We start from the raw sequence: 11,994 nt of genomic DNA on the forward strand, positions 1-11,994 counted from the left end.
AACGCCTGAAGCCTTGCCTAATTAGACATTAAGACAAGTGGGGGATTTTTTTACTGGTGAGTCAGGAGGTGCTGGATAAAAATAACCGGAGTGATATCAAAGCGTCCATAAGTAATTCTTCTGAAGATAAGCTACAAACACACTTCACATTGAGCTGGATGAAGGGATGAAGCCAGCGTCTTAAATGTGAGCACAGATATTGTAACTGGATAGCACGGTGGTCCAGGTGCTATTGTTGCATCAGGATTTTACCGGTTTTTCTCCTTATGCTTTAGTTAGATTCCCATTGGAACTCCAGTTTCGAAGCTACCATCCCCCTTCAAAAGAGAATGGCTTCCCAGAGGTGGCCACTTACATTCTAGATTACCCTTATCAAGAAATGTGATGTCATGGCAGTAATTTACAATGTTTTTCTATTAGACTGACAAAGAGAAGCAGATAAGATGATTCAGATGGTGTGCTGGGTGTACGCATTCTGCTCTCCTGCTCAGCAGTGGAGGTATCCATCAGCTGTTCTTGCAAGGACCAAATATGGCTGGTGTTTATTGTTGTATAACATGTGTGTGCTTTGCAGTGCCTCTTTTGCTGGCTTTATGTAAGAGTGTGTGTGTTTATGCTTTAGTAAGAGGGGTAACTATAACAGAACTGTAAAAATTCTCCATTATAGGAACACTAGACTAATCTGACACTTTTTCATTTGGCTCAGATTATTGTGTGTAGTTATGTACAAATTAAGTGTCCCATTTTTGAATGGGCATATAAGTTGGGATCTGATTTTATGATCAATTTTTCGGGTTTCAAGACCCAACTTATATGTGAAAATATACAGTAATCTCACTTACCTGGATGTGCCTGCTATGCCCATAATGAGCCAATGCTAGTTTCCTACTAAATGTGCCTTCAATGAAAAACAGGAATATCTTGTTTCCTTAAGCAGTCACCCTTCTATGACTCCATATTATAGTAGCACTAACAATTTTGTGCATGTTATATTTAGATAGTTTTTGCATTGCCTTCTTTTGTTTAACTTGAATCTTAATGTATACAAGTGAAGACAATGTGTCAGTAAGAAGCAAGTGTTTGCACATCTTGTGGTAGAAATTAAATTGGAAATATATTAACAAAAGAAATATTGTCCTCAAACTAGGATCTCTTTGTGTCAGAAACCAGGCAGGAGGAAGCTTGTCCACTGCATCCTTTATTTTCTCTTAGGGAACACCCTGTATAACAATCTGCTAAAAGACGGTGCCCTAGGCAGAGGTTGTCAGCAGATGGTCAAAGAATAAGAGCAGAGGGCTATATTTATAAACAACTGAATTTACATACCTGTGCTGAATTAATGCATACACATTACCTGCCATTTACTCCGATTGGGTTGTTGGCTTACACACCCATCTGACTGGATAAAAGGCATGAGATGGTTTTGGCAGAGAGCAGAGCCAGCTTTAATACCCATAAAAATATAAGTCTTGTTACGCTACATATTTGTTCTTCTCATATCTCTTAGGTTCAGCCCTTCCCCTTGAAATTTCTGTGTATGTGACAACTGTTCAGTCTTTGCTGGGTGCAAGACATCTGTAGATTTCTGAATCCTACTAGACCATCCTGTGTATGACATCAACCATCTCCTAGTACATTCTTGTCTTTGTTGTTCACTTGACCATTATGTGTTTTCCTGATCTGCTTGAACAGGTTCCTGACATTTATTAACCTTTTTATACCAATTCTGAGACAAATGTTCTATTTCAATATGAAACGCATACCAAAACACTTCATGCAGCATAAGTCTCATTTTTCTTCCACAATCTCAAAGTGATCACAATGGCACAGGGTTGTAACTAATCAAAGTTACACAGCAGAAACTTGTCATGTGTTCAATGAGATTCTTAATGTTCTGATTACTATCATCTTCAGAAATTAATTCTTTTTCTGCTGAGGTTGCCATGGCACTCCAATTTATCAGGATGGATTTTCCTCGGTACAGTTTTCTCACTCAGTGTCATAATAATACATTGATTAAAATTAGACCCCTCAAAAATGGAATGTGCTCATGTTGCTTTTTTCCTCGTACTCCTTTTCTTTGAAACCAATAACATGCTCTTATGTCAAATGAGATGAATACACTATGCAATGGACTTGGGCCTTCAATAAGTCATGCGTTACTCCCCTGACCAGGAAAAATGTGAGCACATAAAACAGGGTATGCACTTCCTGATTTTCTGGTTATCTGCAACTTCTCCTGCGTGCAAAGTTCAGAAAGGACATTGTGTTTGTGGTAGTTGGACAGCCCAAACATCTGTGTGCAGTTTATCTTGAAATGAAATTGAAAATTGAGCACTGACAAAAATGTGACCTTATAGACAGTTTTTGTGTATTATATACCCAAATTTGGAAAGAAGCAGAAAATATATCCATAGTTTAAGGATGAGAGGAAAGTGATGAAACTTTGTGATTGAGGCTGTAGCCAACCACCACTTAGAAAATCTGTCATATGTTTCATTAACATTTCTAACCAACATATTCGCAATAAGGGAAAACAAAACAAAGAAAACATAATAACAGACATAATATTGTTGTGCAGGTGCTCAATAGGCACTTACCCAATTTATTCCTGTGCTTTACATTGCTCTTTTAGCAAGAGCTTGTTGTTGCCTCACTAGTTGGAATTCATATGAGTCTTTGCACATTTGCCATTTTTCTAGGTTCCAGGTCATACTTTTAGTGACTCATCCTCTGGCTGACACAACTTGTCAGTGCCATTACATTGAAGTTGCTGTCCTCAATGACCACTTCTAATGCTTTGCAACAGCACACAAACTCTGAAATGGCGGGGTGGTCTGTGTTTCCCCTGAAGTCATGGGGCCAGAGACACATCAACAGAGGTCTTGAGTGCTTTGTTGTGAGGTTTTACAACTGTAATGTTGTGTGCAGTGTTGTCATATAGTGTACAGTCATGGACAAAAATTTAGAGAATGACACAAGCATTGGGTTTCACAAAGTTAGTTGCTTCAGTGTTTTTAGATCTTTCTTTTTAGACGTTTCTATGGCATATTGAAGTATAATCACAAGCATTTCATAAGCTGCAAAGGCTTTTATTGACAATTACATTACATTTATGCAAAAAGTCAATATTTGCTTTGCTGGCCCTTCTTTTTCAAAATTTCTGCAATGCGCCATGCCATGATGTCAATCAACTTCTGGGCCAAATCCTTGCTGATGGCAGCCCATTATTGCATAATCAATGCTTGGAGTTTGTCAGAATTTGTGGGTTTCTGTTTGACCACTCGCCTCTTGAGGACTGACCACAAGTTCTCAATGGGATGAACGTCTGGGGAGTTTCCTGGCCATAGACCCAAAGGTTTGATCTTTTGTTCTCCAAGCCACTTAGTTATCACTTTTGCCTTATATCACCAAACTGTTCTTGGATGGTTGGGCGAGGTTGCTCTCGGAGGATGTTTTGGTACCATTCTTTATTCATGGCTGTGTTCTTAGGAAAAATTGTGAGTGAGCCCAATCCCTTGGCTGAGAAGCCACCTCACACATGAATGGTCTCAGGATGCTTTACTGTTGGCATGATTCTCAGCATGCCAGGGAGAATTGCAAGGTCTTGAAAAAGTAGGGCCAACACTGACTCTTTGCATAAACCTAGTTGTCAATAATAGCCTTTGAAACTTATGAAATGCTTGTAATTATACTTCAATATACCATATAAACATCTGGCAAAAAGATATAAAAACACTGAAGCAGCAAACTTTGTGAAAACTAATACCTGTGTCATTCTCAAAACTTTTGACCATGACTGTAGTACAGGTGTTAAACACTGCAGTTCTGTGAGGTGATCTGTCCATTATATGTGGACAGGCAAACCTCATTGTATTGAACAGCAGATATAAAGATTTCTTGTTTTTTTCCTTTCTTCACTGATGCTGCAAATGGCATTCAATCTTTGAGACGCACCCTCCCCTCTCTTGATACTCTGTAATGTATTTACTATTTGGCTCTTTATTTGGCTGCATAGTCTTGCTGCTGGCCCTGCCTCACACTGTTTACCTGAAGACAGTGACATCTCAATCTGTCACACTTTTCCCCAGCTCAATGAACATGGAGCTGCACACCCAGGCCAAAGGATCTTAGCAGATGGAGATGTTGCAGAGGTAGCCGCCTCTTAACTGTCTTTCTTCCTGTATTGATGCTGCTAATGCCATTCCAGATCTTGGATCTCAGCCTTAAGACTCCACAACAACCCAATAGAGGGGCCCAGCAAGTTCATTTTGGGTGTCAGTGGCACTGTGCGCTTTGCTAAGTTGAACTATAGCTCTTCTCCTTATCCTACTTCTGACACCAATGCAGCACTGTGCTGTTGCTTACTGGCCATGAGTGCCACTGAACTCTTACTTCTTTTACATTGCTCTTTTAGGTTGCTTGCTGTCCTTAAATATTATATAACATTTTGTTTTTGCCAGACTAGTTGGAATTCTTATGCACCTCTAACAGAATGGCTGTTTTACAGGCCCCCCTGCAGTTGTCTCTGAAGCTACTCATTTACATGATGGAATGCCAGTTTGTACTGCTGGTGTGACTCGTCAGTGCTATTAAAATATGACATTTTCAATTAGTCAACCAATTAGCTGATTTTTATTTTATACTAGCAGAGGAACTCAGGCGTGTCTGGGGTGGAATGGTGCAGGTATTGTCACTAAATAAATATTTTCTTCCCTGGATGAAAATTTTGCCACCATAGGGAGCAACTTTGCATACATGTGCCAAGTCCCAAAAATGTCTCCTATGGTCACCTCCCTAAAGATCCTCAAGTTGAAATTTCTTGGAATGAAACAGAGCCTACTGTGGTGGGCTGGCACCCTGCCCGGGGTTTGTTTCCTGCCTTGCGCCCTGTGTTGGCTGGGATTGGCTCCAGCAGACCCCCGTGACCCTGTAGTTAGGATGTAGCGGGTTGGATGATGGATGAATGGATGGAAACAGAGCCTATGCTCATCCCTTGTACAAATGTGGTACCTGTGCAGAATGTGTTTGAACACTGGATTTTCACACCAGATAAACAGATCTTCAGCTTTATGTAATAGAAGGCAGAATTCATAATTTACACCATTGCAAGGCACTTTACAAGGTAAACAAGAATGTACTTGAAAGTAATAAGATAAATGCAAGATCATTCAATGCATGTTAAATTATAATAGTATAGATGAGAGTAGCTTAACACAATGCAATGACAAGTGTAGTTGGCAAAGAAGACACTTACTGATACAGCCAATTAAAATATGAAAGGGAAGCTTTACTCTTCAAGCTAGTGATCATGAGAAACTGATAAATTAGTGAGACTGCCTTCCTTTGGGTGTTTCTTACAGTCTAATCCCAGTTCTGAAAGTCTAATTTTTTCAATATTGTTAAAACATATAAATGATCATTGAGGCAACAATGAAAAATCGCACATGAAAATAGCAAAAGGGTGGGGATGTCACAGAGATGGACGGATTGGTGGATGAATGGATGGGTAAAACTTTAAAAGAAATTACAATGACAATACAGGACATGTAAAAGCACAATACGCTACTAGCCACACAATCTTGTCAGTCCCTACAAAATGAATAAAAGCTTAGAGACTTCCTCTTCCCTTACCACAATAGGCAATCTTCTTTATACTTATTTTCCAACACTTACTATTTAACATCTAAACACCTTCCAGGAAATTCTGTTCAAGTCTTCATAACCAGTGTTTAACAGCAATGCCATAATGTGATGTATTCCTGGTGCTGCTTTCTTTGTGAGCTTTCAGGTATTTATTTACAGACTCCACATCTGTCATGGTAGTTATTATGAGATATGCAAGTTCGGAAAACATAAAATGGGAGCCTTCTATAATTCTGTGTTAGTAATGAAATCAGTGGCTAGACAGTTAAAGAATGCTATACAGTAGCTAGCTCTTAACAACTAGTTGCAGTAATTGCTATTCCCTAAGCATTTCAGAAGTCTTAACTATAAATCAAAGAACCCATACAAATACAGATATGACAATAAAGAATACACAATATAAGCTGACTTTTAGACGATATTCTTTTTTTTATCTTTTTGGATCATTTTTTTTTCTCTTGTTGGAAATTGTACAAGTTTTTTCACTGTCTGGGCCTCTGTTGTTAATTTCAATTAGAAATCGAGTGTGGATTGCATTTGAGGGACTCAAATGATAACCACATGTCTGCTTTTTCATTCTTGCCCAATAATTAGCCCCTCTCTCTTCAGAAGCTAACACTTGATGCAAACTTAATTTAATCTAATACAATAAAACAATATAACATATAGATAAGCTTGAAACTTAAGCTCCTAAGAAAAGGCTTGATGGGAACAGGCCATTCAGTCCAGCGTGTTTTAAACTACCATTCTCCAATTAACAATAAGTCGAGTTTTGAAGGTGCTCAAACACTGCTTATTAATCCATTTAAGATGTCTATTGTTCTCTTTCTGAAGAGACGTTTTCTAATGTTAGTATGAAGTTTACTCTTACCCAGCTTCGATCTGTTCCCTTGTGTTCTAGTCGAAGTAGTCCTTTTCAAGGTAACATCTACTCTACTAACTTCCTTCATAATTTTAAGTACTTTTGTCAAGTCTTGTATCCCTGCATTCTATTGTCAAGGAGTCAGGCATCAAGTCCACTTACTCCCACATTGTTAGGTTAGGGGAAACTATTCTGGCTTCCAGCACTTGGCCCTATGTGTACTATACACTTAAGTTTCCCTAAAAACATCCTCAAATGAAGGCCAGTCCTTGCCGTATTGTCCATGGAATCTTTTTAAACTCTACCTAATGCCATTTTACCCTGGCACTGCCTTGATTGGCACTTGCTTTTATCGCCTGCTGAGATGTGTGTTTTCATTAAATCACATCGATGGATTACTTGCCAAAGTGGAATTTCTCTGATGCCATTAATTACAACAACAACAACAACAACAACATTTATTTATATAGCACATTTTCATACAAACAGTAGCTCATAGTGCTTTACATAATAAAGAATAGAAAAATAAAAGACACAATAAGAAAACAAAATAAATCAACATTAATTAACATCGAATAAGAGTAAGGTTCAATGGCCAGGGGGGACAGAAAAACAAAAAAACTCCAGACGGCTGGAGAAAAAATAAAATCTGTAGGGATTCCAGACCATGAGACCGCCCAGTCCCCTCTGGGCATTCTACCTAACATAAATGAAACAGTCCTCTTTGGATTTAGAGTTCTCACAGAAGGGCTTGATGAAGATGGTCACGTAGAGTTCTGCCTTTCAATCCATCCATCATTGTTGGAGCATCATGAAGCTTTGAGTAGGTGGAGGTGGCGCAGGCCACCACCACAAAGAAACCGGAAAAAGAAACAGAAAAGAGAGTAGGGGTCAGTACGGATTTTAGAGCCACCATGAATAGTTATTATGAGGAGATTGAACATCTAGAGTATCAGGATTAAGTTAAATTAAGTTAAATTGAAGTTATAGAAAGGCCATGTTAAAGTAATATGTTTTCAGCAGTGTTTTAAATTGCTCTACTGACTACAACTCCTGACATCAAGGGTATATTGCACCCCTAGGGTGAGCTAGTTGCAAGCATCCAAAAAGCGACGTCCATAAGGGATTCCACAATTTTGATTTGTAACTGAAAGTGATGAAGGAGGGAGGGGTAGAGAGTCCCCTTTGAGATCAGCGTCTCCATGATCGTATTTGGTATTAACATTCCTCTTTGGAGATCGGTGCACTCATAATCGCAAACGAAATTGAAAAGTGCATGGGGTTCCCTCTTGGATATTGGCACACTTGCGATCACATATAAAATAACATTTTGGTGCTCCACAGGGCATGGCATCGCTAGGCCAATGCATACTCTGCCTTTGCCTAGAGCTCACCCTACCTGCCATTGACTCTTTGTTATCAATGAGAACTGTTTGGTTATTCAACAATTAACTTTAACTCTTCCTTATTGATGCCAATTAATAGATTATAAGTAAAAAAGACAGCTGGCAGGGATGTAACCTTGTGAGACACAGTACCACATTAAGATTTGTGACACGTGGCGTGACAACACCTTAAAGAGTTGTTATACTCCTCTTTTTAGGGGATGTTTGACTGTCCATCATGCAGTTTTCTCCACACCAGACACACACTACTGCCTTCACCATGGAGCAGTAGCTGGCTTGATGGCTTATATTACCAGCCGTTGGAGGGGAGTACATAATACTAACAATGTGTAGTCCCAATTGTGGACTACTGTAATACATTTTTTACTCATACGTCCCATACAAAGATTTTCACGTGCAGTCATGTAAAAAAAGGAATAACATCCCCGTTCATTTCTGTGGTTTTACTGTACAAAGAGAGAACTAACAATCATCTTAAGTTTAACATCTCCTAAAATTGGATAAATTTAACCCATGGTGACAAAAACACATCCGATTTTACTTCATTGTCATTATTTTCTCAACATAAAAACAAGCAATGTTGATTCTGGGTGCAATCACTTTTCATTAGTATTGTTTCTAATGACCTTTGTGTAAAGAGATGAGACTTACTTTATCTTTTCTTAGAAAAAATATTTTAATCAGTGAGTGAGTGAGTCCATCTATCGATTTCTTGAACCTGGCTAATCCAATTTAGTACCAAGGGGAGCGGGAACCCATCCTCTTTACACTTTTTGAGCCTACTCATCTCCTTTTTTTGAGGTCTGAACTTATCCCAGCGTCACTGGCATCTAGGCAGGAAACAACTGTGGGTGGAGCACCTGTTAAATTATTTCATTTGAATGGTATACAAGTTGAACTCAAACATATCTTCTGATGGATTTCTTCCAGGCTGGGATCTACACAGATTTCCTTGTTCCACTTGTACAGTTACATAGTGGCAGAGCCGGTGCTGCTCATTGTCTGACAGCTCTGAAGATAACAACTGCCAGGAAAACTTTACCATTAAGTGCTGACGTGCTAGAGCAGTATTTTGGGAAAGCAGGTGGCAGATCGTGTAAAGCACTTTAGCCCCAGGAATTTTTTTTTCTTCTAGTTTGGATCTGTTCCATGAAAAACCAATGGCTTGGTCCTCTCAGTTTAATAATATCTGCTGTATGCTTGAATTTCAGGGCAGCACCTACAACTCTAAGTGAGTATTAACGTTTTATTTATTACATACATTTATGGTGTGGAACGGTGGCGCAGTAGTAGCACTGCTGCCTCACAATTAGGAGACCTGGGTTCGTTTCCTGGGTGCGTGGACTTTGCATGTTCTCCTCGTGTCTGCGTGGGTTTCTTCCGGGTTCTCCGGTTTCTTCCCACAGTCCAAAGACAAGCAGGTTAGGTGCATTGGCGATTCTAAATTGTGCTTGGTGTGTGTATGTGCGCCCTGCGGTGGGCTGGCGCCCTGCCCAGGGTTTGTTTCCTCCCTTGCACCCTGTGTTGGCTGGGATTGGCTCCAGCAGACCCCCGTGACCCTGTAGTTAGGATATGGCAGGTTGGATAATGGATGGATGGATGGATTCATTTATTTTGAGTGAAAGACTCATTTTTTTGACCCAAATGAGTTAATTTTTAGAATCATAAATCCTACAAAAAGAAAATAAAGTGTATAGTGATGAGAAAGTGAAAATAATAAATCTGCACAAATTGTTTTTCTAGCTATTCCCATCAGGTATTGCTGCCACTGAGTTTTCTTACATGTGTCAAAAATGCAATCTGTTACATTTTTGAATTTTTACTAATTTTATGTTTTAATATATTTTGCATCATTATTTATTTAGTCACCATTTTGTGTGTGCTTGTGTTTAATGAATGTATGACTAGTCACTATGATGCACAGGGGTTTTTAGGCATGTCATTTTTATGCTGTGCTGTGTATCTTGGGTGCAATAAAATATAAAATGGCAGCTTACAGTACATCAAATAACATCTGAATGATTCCTGAAAACATCTACGATAAAAAGATCTTTGGCTCTAGAACTGCTCATTTCGAAATCTGTTTTTGACTTAAGACTTCAATTTCGGGTTTTATTAAAAGATCATTTTGGATACTGGTACCATGCTTCTAGACATTTATTTTTCCTTCAACAGCCTTTCAACAGCTCAAAGTAAGATTTTTGTTTTTATTTTTGAGCCACATCACAATATGAACTAGTCCAGCACTTTGATTAGTTGTACTGCGATGGATGGCGCCCTGTCCAGGCCTTGCACCCTATGGTAACTGGGACATAAAACCCCCAGTAGTCCTCAGACCCCCCTGCCTAGCCATCCCCTCACCCATCCGGGACCCTGTTCCAGATTAAGCAGGTTAGAAAATGACTGACTTTGATCTGTTCTATTAATAATTCTGCCTTCAAAATGATATGAAGATAAAAAAGAAAATATTATTGATTTTCTGACTATTAAGCATATCAGTTTATTTGCACTGGTTGTTCAAGATATGAAATCCAGATACCAAAAACAAATGCTCACAAGGGGCCAGCGTTGAGAAATGTTACTTTTAAAATGAACTTAGTTACATTGCTTATTACTTAAAATTTAAAATAACTGAATATGTTATATAGTTACTTATTTTAACATGTAATACGCTACACACTGTCCTTCACCATTATGTAAATTTTTATAGATATGAACTTATATTTGTAATAAAAATAAATCTATTTCCTTGAGCAAAGAGAAAAACGAATATGGTAACATTCCTTACTACTCCATTTCAGATCAAGAAAGATGATAACATAAAGCAGATCAAACTACAAAAAAAAAACATGTGCCATGGTTAGGGATCGTACAGGATAGCCTGATCGGGTTATTTATTTAGATGTTTTTTAATTGCACATTGTCACAGAAGACTTGGGACCTGTCTTTCCATAAACATGAATTTTCTCATTGCTATTCAGATTTCATTTATTTTTTTTGTTCATAGTTGCAACACCTAAACAAGAGCCAGTCATGGTGTTCCTGGATCCCCTGAGATTGTAAATACTTCTATATTTCTCTAAATGAAGTTAATTTTATTTATTTATTTATTTTTGTGCCATCTGTGGCTTCTTTCCAGTTTTCCTCTGTGAAATTGTAGGAAAACTCCATCATCTGCTTTCATCTAGATTTTATATATATCTTGTCATGTATAATAAGGTTGTTAAGGTAATTACTTTGGAAAGGATGTTACGCCAGAAACATTCATTCAAATAATGAAGCTTTCGTTTATTTTTAGTTGCTCCTCAGATTTTTTCATACAGTTAGATGTTGTCCTCACACACTTTTCCAGTACCTTTATACTATTACACATATTCGATATCCTAAGATACACCGGAATTGTTCGTCTTGTGCTTCCATGGCTCATACAGTATACTATAGTATATTACACAGATTTCTGAGTCTAATTTAACATAGTTCAAGTGTGATTAATCTCTTTGCCCATACAATGCTTTCCAAGGCCATAACTGCTATAGGCCATAGAAGTATTTTAAGTATTTCAAAAAGTACACTTCCAAATTCAGTTGATTTTCACAAATATCATCAGTTTGAGACACATTGAGTTTACTGAATAGATAGATAGATAGATAGATAGATAGATAGATAGATAGATAGTGTGACAGATAGGGGGCGCTATCGATCCCTTGAACCCCTGTCCACGACTCCAGACACCAGGTAAAAATCCAATCCCAATCCCCCACTATACTCATTCACAAACCAATAACTACAATAATAAACAATCCTCCACTCCCAGACGCGTTGCCACCCTTCCACCCAGTTCAGCTCGCCGTCAGGGAGCTCCCACAGTCATTTTAAATACCCTGACCTGGAAGCGTTCCAATCCTCAGTCCATGTGACTCTCAATCACTTCTGGGTCAGGTACAAGTCCTTTCTTTTCACCCCGGTAGCACATCGCTCTTCCTCTGACGCACTTCCGGGTTATAGGGCACGAAGAAGTCTTCGGTCCTCCCTGCAGCTCCCTCTTGCGGCCCCTGTGGTATCCAGCAGGGTCTTGTATAA

This window comes from Polypterus senegalus, chromosome 8 (genome assembly GCF_016835505.1).
Source record: "Polypterus senegalus isolate Bchr_013 chromosome 8, ASM1683550v1, whole genome shotgun sequence".
NCBI classification, from domain to species: Eukaryota; Metazoa; Chordata; class Cladistia; order Polypteriformes; family Polypteridae; genus Polypterus; species Polypterus senegalus.